The following is a 24,874-nucleotide window of genomic DNA, read 5'->3' as shown; positions in this document are numbered from 1 at the left end:
TCCAGAGTCTATAGAATTTTGGAAGATGATCAGCAATGCATCTACTATTTCTAGGGCCACTCCTTAAGTACCCTAGGATGTAGATTATCAGGCCCTGGTGATTTATTGGCCTTCAATCCCGTCAGTTTCCCTAACACCATTTCCCTGCAAATACTGATTTCATTCAATTCCTCCCTCTCATTAGACCCTATGTTCCCCGACATCTCTGGGAAGTTATTTGTGTCCTCCGTTGTGAAGACAGAACCAAAGTATGTATTTAATTGGCCTGCCATTTCTTTGTTCCCCATTATAAATTCCCCGATTCTGACTGCAAGGGACCTACGCTTGACTTCACCAATCTTTTTCTCTTCACATATCTATAGAAGCTTTTACAGTCAGTTTTTATGTTCTCTGCAAGCTTACTCTCATAATCTATTTTCCCCCTCTTAATTAGTCCCTTTGTCCTCCTTTGCTGAATCCTAAACTGCTCCCAATCCTTAGGTTTGCTGCTTTTTCTGGCCAAATTTTATGTCCTCTCCTTGCATCTTATTCTATCCCTAATTTCCCTTGTTAGCCATGGTTGAGTCACCTTTTTGTTTTATTTTTGTGCCAAACAGGGATGAACAAATTCTGTAGTCCATCCATGCGATCTTTAAATGTTTGCCATTGCCTATCCACCGTCAACCCTTTAAGTAACATTCCCCAATCCATCCTAGCCAACTCGTGCCTCATACCATCATAGTTTCCTTTAATTAAATTCAGGACCCTAGTCTCTGAGTCAACTACTTCACCCTCCATTTTAATGTAGAATTCTATCATATTATGATCGCTCCTCCCCAAGGGGCCTCGCACAACAGAATTGCTAATTAATCCTTTCTCATTACATAATACCCAGCCTAAGATGGCCTGATCTCTAATTGGTTCCTCAACATATTGGTCCAGGAAAACATCCCGTATACACTCTAGGAATTCCTCCGCCATCGTATTGTTACTAATTTGGTTAGCCCAATCTATACATAGATTAAAGTCACCCATGATAACTGCTGTGCCCTTATTGCACGCATCTCTAATTTCCCGTTTAATGCCATCCCCAACCTTCGCATTACTGTTTGGGGGTCTGTATACAACTCCCACTAACGTTTTCTGCCCCATTGTATTTCTCATCTCTACCCATGCAGATTCCACATCATCAGAGCTAATATCCTTCCTTACAATTATGTTAATCTCCTCTTTAACCAGCAATGGTATCCCACCTCCTTTTCCTTTTTGCCTGTCCTTCCTGAATATTGAATACCCCTGGATGTTGAATTCCTAGCCTTGGTCACCCTGGAGCCATGTCTCCGTAATTCCAATTGCATCATATCTGTTTACATATATTTGCGCAGCTAATTCATCCACCTTATTACGAATGCTCCTCGCATTAAGACACAAAGGGGGAGAAATTCGGTTGGTTGCACCACCGATTAACGCCTAAAGGGGCCGAGAAGTGGGGCGTTAGCCAATTTCCGGGCGGGCGCACCTCGCCCCATAGTGAGCATGCATTTAGCACCAGCGCTAAATCTTAGCGCCTGCTCATGGGCGCAGGCTGATTATGATTTCATTTGAGTGTGCAACGCCTTTTGGGCGCCCCGTACTGGAAATTCAGTGGCGCCCCCCTCTGTAGCACCTGGCGCTAATAGTGACAGCTTACCTGGACCTTACCAAGTTGCTCTCGGGCTGGAGGAGCGTTATTTAAAGGGGACTGCTGTGGTTTAAAAGCGGCAGCCATTTTTGGAGCACTACTTCCTTGAGAGCTGCAAAGAGTTGCTGAGCTGCACACTGAGAGCCATTTGACCACTGAGCCAGCGCAGGCAGACAATCTTCAGCCTTCTGACCATCACCTTTCTTTTGTTGAGCCTTGACAATGGGGAACCTTCCTGTGGGCACTTATTATGGGGGCTGCATTGGAGGGGAACGTCCTGCTGCTGAATCATCTGGAAAGGGCACTGAGACGCTGGGAAAGGGGGGCGGGCATGGCCAGACGGAGGAGGGCCAACAGACATCGCCACAGCAGACCTTACGCTGGCAGGGTTTTCCGACAGCAGTTTTCCTAAATGAACATGCCGGAGGAGCAGTGTGTCAGAAGGCTGCGATTTAGAAAGGAGGTGGTGACTGAGCTGTGCCAGCTGCTTCAGCCAGATCTGCAGCCTCAGATAAAGTGCAGGACATCTCTGTCGGTGGCTGAGAAGATGCCTGCTGGCCTGAACTTCTACGCGAGCGGCTCTTCTCAGGCTGCGCGTCAGAGGCTGATCAGAAGTAGCTTCTAGGCCCCTCTCACGGAATGCTTGCTGCCATTCCAAGAACAGGAATGGAACTGGTCTGATACCCCCAAGCCTGTGAAGGGCAAGATGCATGTAAATAGAAGGCATGGCCATTGTAAATGAAGAAAGTGTTTCATTACACAAAATGTGGTTCCTTCAAACATGAGAAAGCTATGGCAACAGAAAGCAAAACTGATACACTGACACATAACTGCTTCTCACACCCGGGAGACTGTCCAAAACATAAATCACATTCCGACCATCTTCCTTGGCCTTGATTCCACTGCGCCAACCAAAGCAGCCAATGCCCCATCAGTGAGGCATTCCGCCCTCTGCCTTACCCTTTCCATTTCTTTCTAGGCTGCTGCGCCACAGGTAGGCTCCCACCGCTTTGAAGGCCTACAAGGCAGTGAGTGTGTCTGGTGATGCCAATTGACCTGCCCCTTTAAGAGCTGGCCGGCGCCAGTGTGTCTCAGGGAAAGTGATTATTGAAAGCACCTGCGCTGCGCCCCGCCGCCGCTAAATTGGGTTGCACCCCCGGGTTAGCGCCTTAAGAGCCTCGTGCAGCGCCTGATTTAGCGCCGCAATCACCCTCAGGGGCGCAACGACCCAATATCGCACCAGGTGGTGCTAAATCGCAACTGGCGCTAGGCTTTGCGCTTCGCCAGAACGGGGCTATACCCAATTTCTCCCCCAAAGCCTTCAGGCTTGTTTTTTTAATACTCTTAGGCCTAGAAATTGGGTATAGCCCTGCTTAGGGCGTTAGAATTGGCGGAGTGCAAATTTTATAGCCAGACGCAACTTCTCGACACCTCGTGCGATATTGGGTTGCAGCGCCCCAAAGGTGATTGAGGCGCGAGTTCAGGCATTACACGGGGCACCTAAGGCGCTAACATGCCGGCGCAACCCAATATCGGGGCGTCCAGCCACAGCGCAGGTGCTCTCAATTACCCGTGACCACGAGACTTCCACGCGCCGGCCAGCTCTTAAAGGGGTGGGTCAGGCAGCTCCAGCATCCACACTCTGCGCCTTGTAGGCCTGCAAATCGGCGCAGGCCCTTCTCTGGCGCAAAAAACTTGGAGCATATGGAGAGGGTGAGGCAGAGAGCAGAGCGCTTCACCAATGAGTCTCTGGAGGAATTGGTGGCCGCAGTGGAGCGCCGGCGAGGTGTCCTCTACCCCGACAATGGCAGGAGGCCTAATCATAAGGACTACCGACGAGCTTGGAGGGATGTTTCTCAGAGGGTCAACTCCAGCAGCATGGCGACCAGGAGGCCTGTGCAGTGCAGGAAGAAATTCAACGACCTCACTCGGGTCGTGAGGGTGAGTGGAGTTAATGTAAACTTATGCATCCCTCCATTAGCACCTGACTTTATGGCTACAGTGTGCGCTATGCCCCACTGGCCATCTGTCAGCAAGCACCCATGGCCCTTTCTGGTCACACACATGCACATTTGACTCAGGGCAACATGTAAGGGCTGTTCCACCATGGGGGGCATCAGGAGGTGGTCACACCTATGAAGTTAAGTAATTCAGATGTAGCCAATGGTCAGGGACAGGACGGTGTGACTACGAGTGAGGCAGGTACGGGGATCCAGGAGGTAGAGCTGGAGGAGCCGCAGCCCTTGCTCTTGACCAACAGGTTCGAGGTTCTTACTCCCTGTGGGGACAGCAGCAGGGACTGCAGGGAGGATGAGCAACCTGGCCACAGCACCGTGGAACGGGGGGCCATTCAAGAGGCGGGAGTAAATAGAAATGTTGTAGTGGTAGGGGATAGTATTATTAGGGGGATAGATAGAGTTCTCTGCAGCCGAGAGCAAGAGTCCCGAAGGCTGTGTTGCCAGGGTTAAGGACATCTCCTCTGGGCTGGAAAGAAACTTGCAGTGGGAGGGGCTGGATCCAGTTGTCGTGGTCCATGTTGGTACAAACGACGTAGATAGGACTAGGAAGCCGGTTCTGTTAAAGGAGTATGAGCAGCTAGGGGTCAAATTAAAAAACAGAACCTCAAGGGTAATAATCTCTGGATTATTACCTGAGCCACGAGCGAATTTGGCTAGGACAAATAAAATTAGAGAGTTAAATGCGTGGCTCAAAGACTGGTGTGGGAGAAATGGGTTTTGCTTCCTGGGACACTGGCACCAGTACTGGGGCAGGAGGGAGCTGTTCCGTTGGGACGAGCTTCACTTGGCCAGTGCTGGGACTAGAGTCCTGGCGGATCATATAACTAGGGCTGTAGAGAGGGCTTTAAACTAACTAGTGGGGGGGAGGTTCCTAGCGAGCAAATAATAAAAATGACAACAGAGAAGGTCATAGACTTAGGTAGCAGTGGGGAAATTAAAAACCAGAGTGTGTCAGGAAGGGACAGAAGGTGTGGAGTAAAAGGTAAAGTAATAAAAAGGGCAAAAGCAGGAACTAAGTGTCACAAAACATCTTTGAAAGTTCTCTATCTGAATGCACGTAGCATTCGTAACAAAATAGATGAGTTAATGGCACAAATAACTACATATGGGTATGATCTTGTGGCCATTACAGAAACATGGCTGCAGGGTGACAATGCCTGGGAATTAAACATACCAGGTTATTTAACGATCAGGAAGGACAGGCAGGAAGGAAGGGGAGGTGGGGTGGCTATGTTAATAAAGGAAGGAATCACTGTAACACAGAGAGATGATATTGGGTCAAAAGATCAGGATAATGAAACAGTTTGGGTGGAGATAGGAATAAGAAGGGGAAAAAAACACTAGTGGGCGTAGTCTATAGGCCTCCGAACATTTGCAACTCTGTTGGACGGAGTATCAATCAGGAAATAGTTGAGGCTTGTAATAAGGGAGCATCTATAATTATGGGGGATTTTAACTATCATATTAATTGGACAAATCAAATTGGGCAGGGCTGCCTTGAGGATGAGTTCATTGAGTGTATTAGGGATGGGTTTCTTGAGCAGTATGTAACTGAACCGACCAGGGGGCAAGCAACCTTAGATCTGGTCCTGTGTAACGAGACAGGATTAATTAAAAATGTCCTAGTAAAGGGTCCCCTTGGAATGAGTGACCATAACATGGTTGAATTCCATATTCAATTAGAGGGTGAGAAGGTTGTATCTCAAAGAAGCGTGCTAAGCTTGAAAAAAGGAGAATATGAAGGTATGAGAGCGGAATTGAGTAGAGTGGATTGGGAAAATAGATTAAAGGGTAAGACGATACAGGATCAGTGGTGTACATTTAAGGAGTTATTTTACAACTTCCAAAAAATATATATTCCACTGAGAAGAAAAGGGTGTAAAAGAAAAGACAGCCATCCGTGGCTAAGTAAAGAAATTAAGGATAGTATTCGACTAAAAACAAGGGCATATAAGGTAGCCAAATCTAGTGGGAGGATAGAGGATTGGGAAAACTTTAAAAGACAGCAAAAAATAACAAAAAGATTGATTAAGAAAGGGAAGATAGATTATGAAAGTAAATTAGCAAAAAATATAAAAACAGATAGCAAGAGTTTTTCTAGTTGTATAAAAAGAAAAAGGGTCGCTAAAGTAAATGTTGGTCCCTTAGAGGATGAGACCAGGAAATTAATGGTGGGAAATATGGAGATGGCAAAAACACTGAATGAATATTTTGTATCAGTCTTTACAGTAGAAGACACTAAGAATATCCCAACACTGGACAAACAGGGGGCTATAGGGGGGGAGGAGCTAAACATGATCAAAATCACTAAGGAAGTGGTACTCGGTAAAATAATGGGACTCAAGGCGGATAAATCACCTGGACCTGATGGCTTACATCCTAGGGTCTTGAGGGAAGTGGCGGTAGGGATTGTGGATGCATTGGTAATAATTCTCCAAAACTCCCTGGACTCAGCAAAGGTCCCGGCAGACTGGAAAACTGCTAATGTAACACCCTTATTTAAAAAGGGCAGTAGACAGAAGGCTGGAAACTATAGACCGGTTAGCCTAACATCTGTGGTAGGTAAAATATTGGAGTCCATTATTAAGGAGACAGTAACAGGACATTTGGAAAATCATAATTTAATAGGACAAAGTCAGCATGGTTTTATGAAGGGGAAGTCATGTTTGACAAATTTGCTGGAGTTCTTTGAGGAAGTGTCATATAGGGTGGATAAAGGGGAACCAGTGGACGTAGTGTATTTAGACTTCCAAAAGGTATTTGACAAGGTGCCACACAAAAGATTATTGCTTAAGATAAAAAATCACGGGATTGGGGGTAATATTCTGGCATGGATAGAGGATTGGCGATCTAACAGAAGGCAGAGAGTTGGGATAAATGATTCATTCTCGGACTGGCAATCAGTAACTAGTGGTGTTGCACAGGGGTCAGTGCTGGGTCCCCAACTTTTTACAATCTATATTAACGATTTGGAGGAGGGGACCGAGTGTAACATATCAAAGTTTGCAGATGATACTAAGATGGGAGGGAAAGTAGTGAGTGAGGAAGACATAAAAAACCTGCAAGGGGACATAGACAGGCTAAGTAAGTGGGCAGAGATTTGGCAGATGGAATACAATACTGGAAAGTGTGAGGTTATGCACTTTGGCAGGAAAAATCGTAGAGCAAGCTATTATCTTAATGGCAAGAAACTGGAAAGTACTGAAGTACAAAGGGATCTGGTGGTCCTGGTGCACGAAACTCAAAAGGTTAATATGCAGGTGCAGCAAGTGATTAAGAAGGCCAATGGAATGTTGGCTTTCATTGCTAGGGGGATAGAATATAAAAATAGGGAGGTATTGCTTCAGTTGTACAAGGTATTGGTGAGACCGCACCTGGAATACTGCATACAGTTTTGGTGTACATACTTAAGAAAAGACATACTTGCTCTTGAGCCAGTACAAAGAAGGTTCACTCGGTTAATCCCGGGGATGAGGGGATGGACATATGAGGAGAGGTTGAGTAGATTGGGACTCTACTCATTGGAGTTCAGAAGAATGAGAGGCGATCTTATTGAAACATATAAGATTGTGAAGGGGTTGGATTGGGTGGATGCGGGGAGGATGTTCCCGATGATGGGTGAAACTAGAACTGGGGGGCATAGTCTTAGAATAAGGGGCTGCTGTTTCAAAACTGAGATGAGGAGGAACTACTTCACTCAGAGGGTGGTAGGTCCATGGAATATGCTGCCCCAAAAAGCTGTAGAAGCTACATCATTACATAAATTTAAAACAGAAATAGACAGTTTCCTAGAAGTAAAGGGAATTAAGGGTTACAGGGAGCGGGCAGGAATTTGGACATGAGTCTAGGTTCGGATCGGACATGGCCCTGTGGGTAGCGGAACAGGCCCAGGGGCCGTGTAGCCTGATCCTGCTCCTATTTCGTGTGTCTAATTCTGTTAGATTCAGGAGATGGTTCTGTGATAGTAGATTGGCGGTTAGGATCAGATCAGCCATGATCTTATTGAATGGCGGAGCAGGCTCGAGGGGCCGATTGGCCTACACCTGCTCCTATTTCTTATGTTCTTATGTTCTTATGTTCTTATGAGATGATAACCCAGGGCATCATGTAAGGGCTGTTCCACCATGGGGGGCATGAGATGATAACCCAGGGCATCATGTAAGGGCTGTTCCACCATGGGGGGCATGAGATCATAATTCAGGGCATCATGTAACATCACTTCCTGTCCTTTGCCCTGCAGGCCAAGCTGGCGAGAAACCACAAGGAGCAGCTTCGCACCGGAGGAGGCCGTCCTCAACTGGAGCCTCTGATGGATCTCGAGGAGAGAGTCCACCAGATTGTGGGAGGACACCTGAGTGGTCCTGTCACCACTGCAGCTGCCGACCCCATTGTCCACAGCGATGGTAAGGTTCTCTACTATTACAGCTGTCACCTTCCAGTTGTTTCCCCCGCCAGCATGCTTTCTCAATGTGGAGCCATGTCATAGCATTGCCGCACTGTTGCATCCCTTGCTGCCAAACTGTTCTTTTGCTAAAGCCACTCTTCAACCTCCCTGCTTTCAGAGGCTGCATCACCAGCTCGGGAGCCGGCCCCTCAAGCTGCCAGTGCCAGTGCCTCCGGAGGCGACGACCAGGAGGAAGCCGGACCATCCGTGCCAGCCTCAGGGGAGCCACCGCATCTGGAGACTGGGGACAGTAGTTCCCTTGATGGGGAGGGGGGGTGCTCTGATGAGGAGCCAGTTGCAGGAACCAGCGGCCTGCAGCAACGCGCGGGGGGTAGGGACGCTCGGGGGCCGTCTCCCCGGAGGGCGAGGCAGGCCACCATGACTGCTGCACAGAGTGCAGAGGAGGTGCATAGCCTTGCCGAGATGAGCACCCAGGCCCGGCTCAGGCACACTGAGCTGATGGCTGCAGTGGGGAGGATGCCTGAGTCGATCGACACACTGGCAAAGAGTGTGCTGGACTTTGGGGCAGCAATGGAAAGGACTGTCCAGGGCTTCGGCCCAGCAATGGAAAGGTCTGTCCAGGGCTTCGGCCCAGCAATGGAAAGGTCTGTCCAGGGCTTGTCCGAGGCAGTGGAAAGGTCTGTCCAGGGCTTGTCCGAGGCAGTGGAAAGGTCTGTCCAGGCCTTGTCCAAAGCAGTGGAAAGGACTGTCCAGGGCTTCGGCCCAGCAATGGAAAGGTCTGTCCAGGGCTTCGGCCCAGCAATGGAAAGGTCTGTCCAGGGCTTGTCCGAGGCAGTGGAAAGGTCTGTCCAGGGCTTGTCCGAGGCAGTGGAAAGGTCTGTCCAGGCCTTGTCCAAAGCAGTGGAAAGGACTGTCCATGGCTTTCCCCAAGCACTGGCACCTGCCATGCAGGTCCTCACTACTGCCATGCAGTCACTTGCTGGCCTCGTCCACACGCAAATTGAGGCCACGCGAACACTCTCTGCTGCCACCCTAGCTGCATCAGGCAGGATCACCCCAGGCCCTTGCAGCACCACAGCAGGCCATGAATCTGTGGAGCAGTCGATTGTGGCGTATGATCCTGTGCGGCCCCGTCAGAGTGCTAGTGTTTCGGCTGACCACGGTGCAGGTGTCCTCTCTCGGCATGTGAGCAGTCCTGATGCCACCGCTGGCACGTCAGCAGAGCAGCTGCCACCACCTGCGCGGCAGACTGCTAGCAGACATGCCCAGTTGGAGCAGCCTGCTTGCGGGACCTCCAAGCCCAGAGGTCGTCCAGGCCGTCCCTCAGGGGCTTCAGCGCTTCCAGACACTCAGCAGGCATCCCCCAGCCTTGACACAGCCACTGGGGTCTAATTACGGAGGAGCTGCAGGGAGGGAAGGGGCCGACCTCGTAAGAGGAGTCGATCTCCATCAAGGGGTCACCAGTAGAGGGAGGTGCTAAGAAGTCTCTTTTTCCGGATTTATGGCCGTCCACACCTGCTGTGTTTGTTTGTTATGGTTTGGTTAGTTTCGCCGGGTTGCCAGACAGTTATCTGTTAGTTTGTTAGTTATGATTTCTGTTACCATTACGTTGTCATGCTGGAAGGAAGCACTTGTTTGAAAATAAAGTAAACTTTTTATTTACAATCAAGCTGTACACTATTTACAATCATCGAGGCCTTCATAGGCTTACAGCGAACCGAAGGGCGCTGTTCGAATCACAGCCACCATTCCGTCCGAGGGGCCTAGAACCGAGTCCTTACGAGCCTCTGACGAACGGCCCTTCCAGTTTCTGGAGCCCTCCCATCTTCCTCCTCCTCCTGATCCTCCTCGCCCGCATGCTCCTCCTCCTCCTCCTCGTCTGCCTGCTCTGCTGGACCTTGAGGGTCGGCTGGCATTGGCTGGGTGCGTCGAATGGCCAGGTTGTGGAGCATGCAGCAGACAACAATGATGCGTGCCGCATGCTCCGGCAAGTACTGTAGGGTGCCCCCCGAATGGTCTAGACAACGGAAACGCTGCTTCAGCACACCAATTGTGTGCTCCACCATGTTCCTGGTGGCCTGATGGCTGTTGTTGTAATGCTCTTCTGCCGGGGTGCTGGGCAAACGGAGTGGGGTCATGAGCCATGGGCAGAGAGGATAGCCCTCGTCACCCAGAAGCCAGCCTTGTGGGTGAGCCGGGGCCTCAAAAAGGTCAGCCACTGAGGTCTGCCGCAGGATGAACGCGTCTTGGCTGCTGCCAGGGAATTGTGCGTTCACCGCCATGATCATCTGCTGGTGATCACAGACCAGCTGCACATTAAGGGAGGGGAACCCCTTTCGGTTACGGAACGCCTCCAGATTCTGTAATGGCGCCCGCAAAGCCACGTGTGTGCAATCAATGGCCCCCTGCACCATGGGGAAGTCCGCAATAGCCGCGACGCCCTGTGCGCGCTCCCCCTGCTTCTCCAGGGTCACAGTAAAGGTGATTAATTCGCGCCTCCTTTTGTAGAGGGCAGCTGTCACTTGCCGGATGCAGCAATGCACCGCAAATTGAGAGATATTTGATATGTCCCCAGCTGCTGCCTGAAACGATCCGCTGGCGTAAAAGTTGAGCGCAACTGTGACTTTCACGGCCACCGACAGAGAGGTCCTGCACCATATCCGCGGTTGTAGATCCCCAGCAAGCAGGTGGCACAGCTCAGTGACAACATCCTTACCAAATCTGAGCCTTCGCAGACACTGCTCCTCCAACATGGTAAGGTAGGAGACCTGCTGCCTGAAAACCCTGGCAGCGTATGGTCAGATTTGGCAACGTCCATTGGCCCTCCTCCTTCTGGCCAATCCCGGCCCTCTCTCCCTCCGTCTCTGTGCCCTTGCATATTGTTCAGCCAGGATGACGTTCCCCTCCAAAGCAGCTCCCATTATTCTGGCCGACGAGTAAGACGCAGTCAGCTTTCTGGATCCAACTGTTCTGGACAGGGCTGAAGGTCCCAAGGCTCCTCTGGCTCAATAAGAACAAGCCTGTGTAACTGAAGGTCTGCAACTCTCTCCAGCAGCGAGCAGTATGGCCAGGCCAAGTGGCTGCCGGTTTTATACTAGTGCTGTCCCCTTTAAAGAGCGCCCCCCCCCCCCGAGTCCGAGAAGGACCTGGTAACGTTCCATCCAACTGTCACTAATAGTGCCAGGCGGAATGGAGGGGGGCGCCACTGAATTTCCGGTACGGGGCGCCAAAAAGGCATTGCACAATGAAATAACATCATTATCTGGCTGCGCCCGCGAGCATGCATGTGGGAGTCTGCGCGTGCGCGTTGGACTTCCTCTTTTTTTACAGGTTTGCCCATGCATGAAGGCCTCTATATTTTACACATTAAAAAAACAGACGTAAGGACTTCATTTTAAAAGGTAAGTGGTCAATTAATTAAAATTAGAAAAATTTTTCCACAGGTTTATTATTTTTAAATACTTTACAGTAAGGTAAGTGTATTTTTAGCCCTGATTTTTTATAAAATTATTTTTTTCAAAAATTTAAATTATTGTTTAAACTAGTTATTTAATCTTATTTATAGTTGATTTAAATAGTGTGATTTTTTTTCAAATTTATTTTAAGGTTAAGCACTGTTTTGGGCGCCCGGAGTTTTCATGAGTTTGACAGTTCTTTCTGTCAAACTCATGAATGGACTTTTCCCTCCTCCGATTGGTTGCCCAGTGCTCACGTGATCCCAGCCGACGCATCGCACTAACTACGCCGCTGGATCATGCAAGCACAGCGCGCCGGGAGCTGGACCGGGCCACAGAGAGGAAATGCACGCAGGCCCAGGCCTCAACTGCCGGCATGCTAGGTAAGTGTAGGTCGGGGGCTTGCACCCGCGGGAAGCCCCCGACACGAATTTCTGGGCCATTATTTACGCTAGCCCTGCTTGATTTACACCCTTGATTTCTCTGCCTTCCACTTTTGCTTTTCTCCTTCCTGTCTTTTATTTCTATCCTTGCTTCCCTTTCCTCTGTCTCCCTGCACAGGTTCCCAACCCTCTTCCATTTTAGTTTAAACCCTCCCCAACAGCACTAGCATTTTTTTTCTGTCTAATTCTGGAGTAGTTCTGAATGTCCAAAGATATTTGTTTATGATGACTGACTTGGTGAAGGCACTAAACATAGAGCTGAAATAGCAAGATCACTAACATATTCCTGGTGTGTCTTATACAGTCCATCCTTTTAACTTGTGCTTGCTGGAGCCAAGCAAAATCTGTGTTAAAAGGAGTCACAGGATAAAGGAAGTCCACATACAACATGATGAGGCTAGTTTTTCATCATATTAAAGATGCCTGACAATTTAGCTCAGCACAAATGTTTGCACACCATTTGATCATATTGATCATTGGTCATCAGTAGAAGGGTTTTTTGTTCCTTAAAAGACCTATACTAGAATAGTTCCACAGCTTGCTTCTGTGCACAATGAGCATTCTAAGAAACAATGCAATGGAAGCTGATTTACTGCTGATCTGAAACACTGCAACCTGTAATCTGAAGCTGATTAACTCTCAAAATGTAATTAAATTGACAATATTTGATGAGGGTGTTCCACACTCAGGGGTTAGCCAATTGCATCTTAAAAGCAGCATGCTGTACTTTGTGACTGCTTCTCAATTGATGTTAATTCAGCTTCTTCATGCTGATGGGCTCAATAACTCCCATAATGATGATGTCATGAGTAATCACCGTTTAAACAAAAATATAAAAGAGATCCACAAAAAGGAACAGAACAAAGGTTCTAATAACTAATCAATCTTTGCAACTGACTTTTTAAAAGACATGTTGATGGTGCGACAACCTCTTTAACATAGAAACATAGAAGATAGGAGCAGGAGTAGGCCATTCGGCCCCTCGGGCCTGCTCCGCCATTCAATGCGATCATGGCTGATCATCCAAATTCAGTACCCTGTCCCTGCTTTCTCCCCATATCCCTTGATCCCGTTAGCCGTAAGAAATATATCCAACTCCTTCTTGAATATATTTAAAGAATTGGCCTCTACTGCCTTCTGTGGTAGAGAATTCCACAGGTTCACCACTCTCTGGGTGAAGAAATTCCTCCTCATCTCTGTCCTAAATGGCTTACCCCTTATCCTTAGACTGTGACCCCTAGTTCTGTACTCCCCGACCATTGGGAACATCCTTCCTGCATCTAGTCTGTCTAGTCCTGTTAGAATTTTATAAGTTTCAATGAGATCCCCTCTCATTCTTCTAAACTCCAGCGAGTACAAGCTCAACCGACCCAATGTCTCCTCATACGTCATTCCTGCCATCCCAGGTATCAGCCTGGTGAATCTTTGCTCCACTCCTTCCATGGCAAGAACATCCTTCCTCAGATAAGGCGACCAAAACTGCACACAATAAGTGGGAGTATGAGTTCACTGCAATTTTTGAATTGCTACTAGATGTGTGTTTACATTGAAAGTTGCTATATTAGGAGGGATGAGCATTATAAGTGTACCATCGTAGGTAAGATATTTACCCAAACATGTTTCTGGTTTGATGACAGTTGAAATTTCAAGGATCTGTATCAAGCAACTCAGAGTACCCAACAATATTGGAGGCATGAATTATGCTGTTGTGGCGGAGCCACCAAGGGTCTCAGAACAATTGGTAATAATCCCTTTAACGACAGTGTAGTGCAACCGCAGGCTGCACCTTTAAACTGTACTGTATTGTGTTTTCCTGCACTCCACATGATGACGTCATGACGCCGATCACGTGACCACCAGTGGCGCGAAGAACGCGATGATGTCATGACGTCAGCTTCCAGAATCTTCCAGTAGTCGTCGAGTGCCTAGCAAGCTGTATAGACCTGTGTACCATTTCTCCTGCAGTTTCCCTGTTAACTTTGTTGTTCATTAAAACCTGTTGATTTGATTCATCGAGTCGAATACCTTATTCAGATAGGAACCTCTGTTCCTACATTGGTGACCCCGATCTCGTCGGACAACTTTTGTCGAGGATGAACACGAATGCCATCGCCCTTAAACTGCCGCAGTTCTGGGAACAGCAGCCAGCAGCATGGTTTTTCCAGGCAGAAGCACAGTTCGCTCTCCGGGAGGTCACAGCAGATGCGACCCGTTATTATTACGTGGTTGCCGCTCTCGACAGTGCCACGGCCTCGTGGGTCGTCAGCATCCTTGGAAGCCCACCGGAGGAGGGTAAGTACGAAGCGCTTAAAGCCCGTTTGCTACAGGTATTTGATCTTAATAAGTCGGAGCAGGCACGCAAGCTTATTTCCATGCCCGGCCTCGGGGACTCAAAACCGTCAGAGCTGATGAGTCAAATGCTCACGCTGTTGGGCGCGGAACCCCAATGCTTTTTATTCCGTGAGCTTTTCCTCTGCCAGCTACCCGAACCGGTGCAGGCGGCTTTGGCCAACACTGCCATCACAGACGGTGCTGAACTCGCTGCAGAGGCAGACAAGATATTTACTGTTACTCAGCAATGTTGTGCAGCCATGAGGCACTTTTCCCCCATGCGAGCGAAGCCCAGCCCTCCCCCAGCAGGATGGTGTGCGTACCACGCCCGTTTTGGCGCCAAAGCTTGATGCTGCCGGCCTCCTTGCAGTTTCCCTCAAGAAAAAAAAAACTCCAACAAGCCCGCGTCCTACCGGACAGACGACAAGGTCTAGAAAGCACAGCAAGTTAGCTATGGCGGCGGGCTCAGCGGGCAAACTCATTTACGTTACGGATTCCGTTACGGGCTGACGATTCCTGTACGACACTGGTTCCCAGTGCAGCATCCTCCCTGCTTCAAAGCTGGACCTACTATCCGGCGGCCAGGGGCCTTCCCTCGTGGCAGTAAATGGCGCTGCCATGCGTACGTTCGGGAAACGGACGGTAAACTTAACCTTCACCGGTCAGCGTTTTGTCTGCGACTTCATTACAGCTAAGGTCTCACAGGCCATCCTGGGTGCTGATTTTTTCTGTGAAAACGGTCTGCTGGTCGACGTCCAACACTGCCGACTCATTAATGCGTCCACTTTCCATGCAGTGCCCTGCCACCGCAGCACCGCCGTGTCCTGGTCAGTGGCCTGTGCGATTCCATCACAAGACGGGTTTACGCGCCTGCTCGGCGAATTCCCGGAGCTCACCAGGCCTACTTTTTCGGCTGCAAGCACACGGCACGGGGTGGAGCACCATATCTCCAGGACCGGAGCACCCATTTACGCTCGGGTGCGGCGATTAGAAGCCGGCAAGCTGGCAGCTGCAAAGGCTGAGTTCCAGACCATGGAGCGACTCGGGATCATCCGGCGTTCGGACAGCCCTTGGTCCTCCCCACTGCATATAGTACCCAAACCAGGTGGCGGATGGCGACCTTGCGGGGATTACAGACGCTTAAACGACGCCACGACACCGGACAGGTATCCTATTCCCCACATCCAAGATTTTTCAGCACATCTGGCTGGCAACGCTATATTTTCTAAAGTGGATCTCGTTCGTGGATATCATCAAGTTCCAGTGCACCCTCCAGACATCCCCAAAACAGCAGTCATCACTCCGTTCGGCCTTTTCGAGTTCCTCCGCATGCCATTCGGTCTAAAAAACGCAGCGCAAGCATTCCAGCGGTTGATGGACTCTGTCTTACGGGACCTGCCCTTTCATTTTTGTATATTTGGACGACATCCTAATAGCCAGCAAGGATACGACAGCTCACATGGCCCATTTACGTACACTTTTCGCCCGGCTCAGCCAACACGGCCTTATTGTCAATCCGGCCAAATGCACATTTGGAGTATCCAGCATTGATTTCCTGGGACACAGGATTACCCCAGAAGGTGCCGTCCCACTAGCCACCAAGGTAGAGGCAGTTACCGCATTCCCGCGGCCTCACACGGTCAAACCCCTACAAGAGTTCTTGGGGATGGTAAATTTTTATCATCGTTTTGTCCCCGAGGCGGCCCGGCTAATGCAACCTCTGTACGAAGCACTAAAAGGGAAGTCGGGCAAGGATGTTCTCACTTGGACACCGCAAATGGACCAAGTATTCCGCGATACCAAGGCGGCGTTGGCGGATGCAACTATGCTAGCAAACCCACTCCCGGGCGCGACTGTTGCCCTCACTACGGACGCCTCCGACTACGCCATCGGAGCGGTTCAAGAGCAGTGGGTCGACGGAGGTTGGCAGCCATTAGCCTTTTTCAGCCACCAACTGCGCAAGAACGAGCGAACGTATAGCACTTTTGACAGAGAGTTGCTAGCCCTGTTTTTGGCCATCCGGCATTTCCGTTTCCTGCTAGAAGGCCGTCCGTTCACTGCATTCGTGGACCACAAGCCGTTCACCTTCGCCATGGCCAAAACGGCAGAACCTTGGTCAGCTCGGCAGCAGCGCCACCTCACGTTTATATCCGAATTCACAACGGATTTGCGGCACGTGTCAGGCAAGGATAATCTCGTGGCAGATTGCCTTTCCCGGGTTCCAGTCCAGGCAGTCCACCTGGGCATCGATTTTGTCGGACTGGCAGAGGATCAACTGGCAGACCCAGAGGTACAAGCGTTTAGGACCACGCCTTCCAGTTGGCAGGTTGCAGACGTGCCGTTTCAAGCGGCAGGAACCACGCTCTTGTGCGACACATCCATGGGAGTGCCCCAGCCCATTGTGCCGGTCGAATGGCGCAAGAAGGTATTCCAGGCAATCCACGGGTTATCTCACCCGGGGATGCGGGCTTCTCAACGGCTACTGTCCCGCAAATTCATTTGGAAAGGCATGCATTTGGACGCCCGGGACTGGACAAACAATTGCGTCGATTGCCAAAAATCCAAAGTCAACCATCACGTCAAGGCTCCGGTGGCCAACTTCCCGGTGCCTGAGCGCCGTTTCGACCACGTTCATGTGGATTTAGTAGGTCCCCTTCCCGGGTGGCGTGGATTCACACACCTTCTGACGGTGGTAGACCGGACCACCAGGTGGCCAGAGGCAATTCCCTTGGCCGCTACCACCGCAGCAGACATCGCCAGGGCATTTCTTTCGTCGTGGGTGGCTCGGTTCGGGGTGCCATCGGACATCTCCTCGGACCGCGGTCCGCAATTCACATCAGAGCTGTGGAACGCAGTGGCACAAGGCCTGGGAACCAAGCTGCACCATACCACCGCGTACCATCCACAGGTGAATGGCCTGTGCGAAAGGTTCCATCGGTCTCTCAAAGCGTCCCTCCGTGCCAGCTTGAGGGGACCCAACTCGGTGGACAGGCTTCCATGGGTGATGCTAGGCCTCCGGACAGCACCAAAGGAGGATCTTCAGTCTTCATCGGCTGAGCTGGTTTATGGCCAGACACTCAGAGTACCAGGTGACTTTCTCCCTCCACACACCGAACCATGGTCTGCAGCTCAACAGCTCCTACTTCATCAGGAGGCGGCTAGGAATTTCCTGCCCATCCCAACCTCGCACCGTGACCTGCAGAGGCCTCACGTCCCGGCAGAGCTCATGAGTTCGGACTATGCCTTTATTCGACAGGATGGTCACAGAGACCCACTCAAGCCACCGTATACCGGACCTTTTCGTGTCATCGCACCAGGGGAAAAGTTTTTCCACAGTCGAAGTCGGTGGAAAGTCTGATACCGTCTCTATCGACCAGCTCAAACCAGCCCACCTGGATCGGAGTGAGCCTGTCGTGGTTGCCCAACCGCCTCGCCGCGGCCGACCGCCATTAGCCGCCAGACCAGCCGTGCACCAGCCCACCGTCGAACAGCCCGATTCGGCCTCTGACGCGCCTGCGCCTCTGACTACCGTTTCTGCCTCGCCGGAAATGCCGCTTCTGCCGCAATCCGGCGTGGTCCTTCCACTAATGCCCCGTTTCCGCTGCCTGAATTTCGTCGCCGTTCGGCCAGGATCATTAAGCCTCCTACTTGGTTGACAATGTCCGTTAAAGTAGATTCTGGGGGGGGGCGCCTGTGGCGGCGCCACCAAGGGTCTCAGAACAATTGGTAATAATCCCTTTAACTACAGTGTAGTGCAACCGCGGACTGCACCTTTAAACTGTACTGTATTGTGTTTTCCTGCACTCCACGTGATGATGTCATGACGCCGATCACGTGACCACCAGTGGCGCGAAGAATGCGATGACGTCATGACGTCAGCTTCCAGAATCTTCCAGTAGTCGTCGAGTGCCTAGCAAGCTGTATAGACCTGTGTACCGTTTCTCCTGTAGTTTCCCTGTTAACTTCGTTGTTCATTAAAACCTGTTGATTTGATTCATCGAGTTGAATACCTTATTCAGATAGGAACCTCCGTTCCTACACTGTAAAATTTCTAATAATTGTTTTTTTTAAATCTTGGGGCCCTTCACTTTGCAGCAGTGGCTGAGAGCTAGGATTGAAAATGGTCAAAGTGCACCTCCCCTTTAAGAGGTGCAGAATACATTTGAATTTTCCACCCCTCAATCAGTGAGCTGCCAATATACAGAGCAAGTAGCACGGGCAGTTCGGCAATCATAACTAAATGAGGTACAAGCACCAATTTGGCTCTAAATCTAACACAGTGCCTCTCGCTGATATCATGAGGCGCACGTATTGGCCGCTATGCCCATGTTGTGCCCACTTTCGGCGCAAGTTGAATTTCTCATCACATAATGTTAACCATAACTGTGATGACTTCATAATGGTGATATCATTACTATGGCAATGTAATAATGTTAATCAGTACTGTGATAATGCCATAATATTATTCACTACTGTGATTACATCATAGTGCTAACCATATTTTGATGACATTAAGGGCTGAACTTTTATCTTCAATAAAGTGGAAAGGAAAATTGGGGTTTGGAGAAATTGGGTACCTTTGTGCCTCCCGTTATCGCCTCCGGGGGGGGGGGATATCTGGGGTGCTACCCACTTACCAACCTGGCGTGGCAAGAAGATCAACTTCCGTGATATTTAGTGGGGGGTTTGTGGCGGCGGTATGGCGTTGCGCCCCGATCTCCTTCACCGGGAGATCGTGACGTCATCACCCCGGACCTGAACTTCTGGTTCCGCCCCTGCAGCATCGCCGGGCGACTACACCGGCAGCTGCAGGAGGCATTCATCGGCAGGCCGGGCGCTTCGGGGGCGGTACTTAAAGGTGAAGTGGCCAAGGTAAGTAATAAAAAATCTGAAATTATGTTTCTGCTTTTTTTCAGTTTCTTCTCCAGCGATCGATCAGCCCAGCACTTTGCTGCAGTGCACTGGGCTGATCGGGACGGATCGCGGCTGCCGTTGGGGACCAGGTAAGTTTTTTCCTTGCAGAGCCTGCAGCGATAGCCCTTTCCTTTAAGGGAGGGAAGGAGCCTTCCAATGCTGCAGCATTGCACACTTACCGCCCCACCTGCTGCCTGTTGTGCTCCAGGAAGGAAGTGGAGCACTTGATTTAGCACTCCACTTCCTTCCTGGAGTGCAAAACCAAATGTTTTTAAAGTTGAAAGGCATTAGCACCTGGCGCTAATTTTTTCAACTTTTAAAAGTTAGTGCCCCAATGGGGCTGTAATGAATTTCTCCCCCCACCACCCCCCCCGAGTGTGTAATGGGCGGCCGATCCACTGCTGCCCGTTTTACGCACTTGCCAAGTATATGTTTTTTACTCAATACTCATCTTGGTATCTTCTATCTATATATATATAAATCGGTCGATCTGTCTGTCATTCTGTCTGTCATTCTGTCATTCTGTCTGTCATCGCCTGTGCGTCTGGCAGGCTATGCACTCGAAAGTTACAGGGCGTACCTACGCGCGCGTTACCTCCAAAGAAAGCTTACGCTTCCGAGACGGTTTTAAGCGTATTTACGTTTCGGCCGGGCTAAAATCGCGCCCGTGGTATCCCAAAAACCTTCAACATTCCGCTCATTAGCATCTCATTATCCGCTCATTAGCGACAGAGTGACCTCGAGGTCGACCAATCGTACGGCGGGCTTGCTGCCGCGTGCGGCCGGGCCCTCCTACGGTCGAGTGACAGGACGATTGACCAATCCTACGCTTTGGTGACCTGACGGTCGACCAATCGGTGCGTGTGTGGGCGGGCCTTATCGTTCTGAACCGAGGTGAGTCGCCGCCATCTTGCTTCCATTCTTTTTCCTGCTTTCTGCGTCTTTCTTTTCAAATATACATTTCCACCAAAATAAAATTGAATTTATTAAATTGTTTAAAAAAAAAAATCACTCATTTGTAAACCTAACCTGAACATTCTTTTTCCTACCTTTCCCCATTTTTTTCTTAGGCCTCAAAGCCTGCGCCTTTCTTGCCCAGCCAGGCCCCGAGGTAGGTGATTGCGCTTCTGCTAAGCTCCTCACCCCCCCCCCCGCCCTGTCACGTTACCCAGGGCAACGGCGTCAGCCACGAGGGTCAGGGTGCGCATGCAGCAGGAGCAGGTGAGACGCGGCGTCTCTGTTCCGCGCTTGGCGGGGGGGGGGGGCGGGGCTCGGCCGCCGGCCGTCTCTAGAGCCGCAATCGGGCTCGGTCGGGGGGGGGGGCGGGGCTCGGCCGCCGGCTGTCTCTCAGAGCCGCAATCGGGCTCGGCCGGGGGGGGTGCGGGGCTCGGCTGCCGGCCGTCTCTCAGAGCCGCAATCGGGCTCGGCGGGGGGGCGGGGCTCGGAGAGCGGGGCTCTCGGCCTGGGCGCCCCCCCTTCCCCCCCACCCCCCCTTCCCCGCCCCCCCTTCCCCCCCCTTACCCCCGCCCCTTACCCCCTCCCTTTCCCCCCTTCCCCCCGCCCCTTTCCCCCCCGCTCCCTTCCCCCCCACCCCTTTCCCCCCTCCCTTTCCCCCCCTCCCTTCCCCCCCTCCCTTCCCTCCCGCCCCTTCCCCCCCGCCCCTTCCCCCCCCTTCCTTCCCCCCCACCCTCCCTTCCCCCCCGCTCTCTTCCCCCCCGCTCTCTTCCCCCCAGTCGCTCTCTCTCTACCCCCCAGTCGCTCTCTCTCTTCCCCCCCAGTCGCGCTCTCTCTCTCTCTTCTCCCCCCCCCACCAGTCGCTCTCTCTCTCTCTCTTCCAACAACAACATGCCCTCGAAAAAGCCTCGGCACTGCCGGGCACTTCAGATAGTCTATATATATAAATCGGTACTTCTGTCTTTCATTCTGTCTGTCATCGCGTGTGCGTCTGTCGGGTATGCACTCGAAAGTTACAGGGCGCACCTACACGCGCGTTACCTCCAAAGAAAGCTTACGCTTCCGAGACGGTTTTAAGCGTATTTATGTTTCGGCCGGGCTAAAATCGCGCCCGCGGTATCCAAAAAACCTTCAACATTCCGCTCATTAGCATCTCATTATCCGCTCATTAGCGACAGAGTGACCTCGAGGTTGACCAATCGTACGGCGGCTTGCTGCCGCGTGCAGCCGGGCCAATCGGTGCGTGTGTTGGCGGGCCTTATCGTTCTGAACCGAGGTGAGTCGCCGCAATCTTGCTTCCATTCTTTTTCCTGCTTTCTGCGTCTTTCTTTTCAAATATACATTTCCAGCAAAATAAAATTCAATTTATTAAATTCTTTCAAAATAAATCACTCATTTGTCAATATTTTATCTAACCTGAACATTCTTTTTCCTACCTTTGCCCGTTTTTTTCTTGGGCCTCAAAGCCTGCGCCTTTCTTGCCCAGCCAGGCCCGAGCTAGGTGATTGCGCTTCTGCTAAGCTCCTCACCCCCCACCACCCCCCCCCCGCCATGTCACATTACCCAGGGCAACGGCGTCAGCCATGAGGGTCAGGGTGCGCGCGCCAGCAGGAGCAGGTGAGACGCGGCGTCTATGTTCCGCGCTCGGCGGGGGGGGGGGCGGGGCTCGGCCGCCGGCCGTCTCTCAGAGCCGCAATCGGGCTCGGCGGTGGGGGGGCGGGGCTCGGCTGCCGGCCATCTCTCAGAGCCGCAATCGGCCTCGGCCGGGAGGGGAGGGCGTGGCTCGGCCGCCGGCCGTCTCTCAGAGCCGCAATCGGGCTCGGCCGGGGAGGGGCGGGGCTCGGCCACTGGTCGTCTCTCAGAGCCGCAATCGGCCTCGGCTGGGGGGGGGGGCGTGGCTCGGCCGCCGGCCGTCTCTCAAGAGCCGCAATCGGGCTCGGCTGCCGGCCGTCTCTCAGAGCCGCAATCGGGCTCGGCCGGGGGGGGGGGCGGGGCTCGGCTGCCGGCCATCTCTCAGAGCCGCAATCGGGCTCGGCCGGGGGGGGGGGCGGGGCTCTCGGCCGGGGGGGGGCGGGGCTCGGAGAGCGGGGCTCTCGGCCTGGGCCCCCCTTCCCTCCCCGCCGCCCCCCCTTCCCCATCCCGCCTCCCCCCCACCCCCCCTTCCCCTTCCCGCCACCCCCCCTTCTCCCCCCCGCCCCTTCCCCCCCCACCCCCCCTTCCCCTTCCCGCCTCCGCCCCGCCCCTTCCCCCCCACCCCTTCCCCCCCTCCCTTCCCGCCCTTCCCCCCTCCCTTCCCCCCCCGCCCCTTCCCCCCCGCCCCTTCCCCCCCTCCCTTCCCCCCCGCCCCTTCCCCCCCGCCCCTTCCCCCCTCCCTTCCCCCCGCCCCTTTCCCCCCCTCCCTTTCCCCCCCCTCCCTTCCCTTTCCCCCCTCCCTTTCCCCCCCTCCCTTCCCTTTCCCCCCCTCCCTTTCCTCCCCTCCGTTCCCTTCCCTCCCCTCCCTTCCCCCCCGCCCTCCCTTCCCCCCCACTCTCTTCCCCCCACCCGCTCTCTCTCTTCCCCCCACCCGCTCTCTCTTCCCCCCAGTCGCTCTCTCTCTTCCCCCCAGTCGCTCTCTCTCTACCCCCCAGTCGCTCTCTCTCTTCCCCCCTAGTCGCGCTCTCTCTCTCTCTTCTCCCCCCCCCCTGCCAGTCGCTCTCTCTCTCTCTCTTCCAACAACAACATGCCCTCGAAAAAGCCTCGGCACCGCCGGGCACTTCAGCTAGTCTATATATATAAAGCGGTTCTTCTGTCTGTCATGCCGTCTGTCTGTATTGAATAAACTCGAAAGTTATAGAGCGTACCTACAGGTGTGTTATGTAGACAGAAAGCTGACGATTCCAGAACCGTCCTAAGTGTATTAACGTTTCGGCCAGACAAAAATTGCGCCCGCGGTATCCAAAAAATGTTCAACATTCCACTCATTATCCGCTCATTAGCATCGAGTGACGTCGAGGTCGACCAATCGTACGGCGGGTTCCTGGCGCGTGCGGCTGGGCCCTCCTACGTTCGAGTGACGGGACGATTGACCAATCCTACGCTTCGGTGACCTGACGGTCGACCAATCGGTGCGTGTGTGGGTGGGCCTTATCGTTCTGAACCGAGGTGAGTCGCCGCCATCTTGATTCTAAACTTTTCATTTCTTTTTCCCGCTTTCTGCGTGTTTCTTTTCAAATCTACATTTCCAGCAAAAAAAAGAGTTGCTTTTAAAACACATTTTTTTTTAAAAAAGTTAATTAATTTGTAAATCTTTTCTCTAACCTCTCTAATTCTCCTACCTTTCACTGTTTTTCCAGGCCCGGGGCCTAGGCTTCTCCAACTGCCAGCAGTGCAACTCTAGACCCAGGCTCCCGGCCTAGGCAGAGACAAACACTGGCAGAGGAGAGAGGGTGTGCTGCCTCAGCTCCATTCCCAGGGTCAGTAGGTGGGGAGGCTTCATAAGCAACTGGGGTAGGTCGCAAGCCACGAATAATAATCTGAAGATCCTGTGTTTGCAGCTGAGGAAATTTCTTCTGCAGACAGCCCCAGGTTAACGGCAGCCATCTTTGTCAAGGAGGGCGAAAAGTTTCAGTGCGACGCCATTTTGATTCAGTGTGTAACAGAGTGCCTGCGCGGCCATTTTAGTACAGGAACATCCTTTGTTTGAACAGTCAAGCTTAGCAAGGTCTGTAGCTATAGCAACAGCTTTAGCTGCAGAGCTTTAGGGCCACACCCAGTGTTTAGAAGCTGTTGCTAAGCAACAGTGTTTGTTGTCAAATACGGAGATAAGAATCTCCGTATCTCTCAACATTAACTCTGGAGAGTAGGGCAGTTTTAAGGCAAGCCGGATAGCACAAAGTTTCCTGTACTTTAAGTATATCTCCCCCCCTCCCTTTCCACCCCCAACACCCCCCAACCCCCCCACACCCCCCTTCCCCTCCACACACCCCCTCCCCCCCAATGCCCCACACCCCCTTCCCCTCCACACACCCCCCACACCCCCTTCCCCCCCACACCCCCCTTCACCCCCACCCCCCCCACACCCCACACCCCCCACCCCCCTTCCCCCCCACCCCCCCACACACCCCACCCCTTCCCCTCCCCCCTCCCCTCCTTCCCCTTCTCCCCCTCCCCCTCTCCCCCTTCCCTTCCCATCCCCTCTCTCTCTCTCTCTCTCTCTTCCCCACAGTCGCTCTCTCTCTTCCCCCCCAGTCGCTCTCTCTCTTCCCCCCGTCGCTCTCTCTCCCCCCCAGTCGCTCTCTCTCTTCCCCCCCGTCGCTCTCTCTCCCCCCCAGTCGCTCTCTCTCTTCCCCCCGTCGCTCTCTCTCTCCCCCCCAGTCGCTCTCTCTTTCCCCCCCAGTCGCTCTCTCTCTTCCCACCGCAGTCGCTCTCTCTCTCTCTCTCTTTCCCCCCAATCACTCTCGCTCTCTCTCTTCCCCCCCAGTCGCTCTCTCTCTCTCTTCCCCACCAGTCGCTCTCTCTCTTCCCCCCCCATCGCTCTCTCTCTTCCCCCCCCAGTCGCTCTCTCTCTTCCCCCCCCCAGTCGCTCTCTCTCTTCCCCCCCCAGTCGCTCTCTCTCTTCCCCCCCCCAGTCGCTCTCTCTCTTCCCCCCCCCCAGTCGCTCTCTCTCTCTTCCCCCCCCCCAGTCGCTCTCTCTCTCTCTTCCAACAACAACATGC

This window comes from Somniosus microcephalus, chromosome 3 (genome assembly GCF_052327205.1).
Source record: "Somniosus microcephalus isolate GS21.2 chromosome 3, FLI_Smic_1.0, whole genome shotgun sequence".
NCBI lineage: Eukaryota > Metazoa > Chordata > Chondrichthyes > Squaliformes > Somniosidae > Somniosus > Somniosus microcephalus.
Note: the sequence above shows the minus strand (reverse complement) of the source record.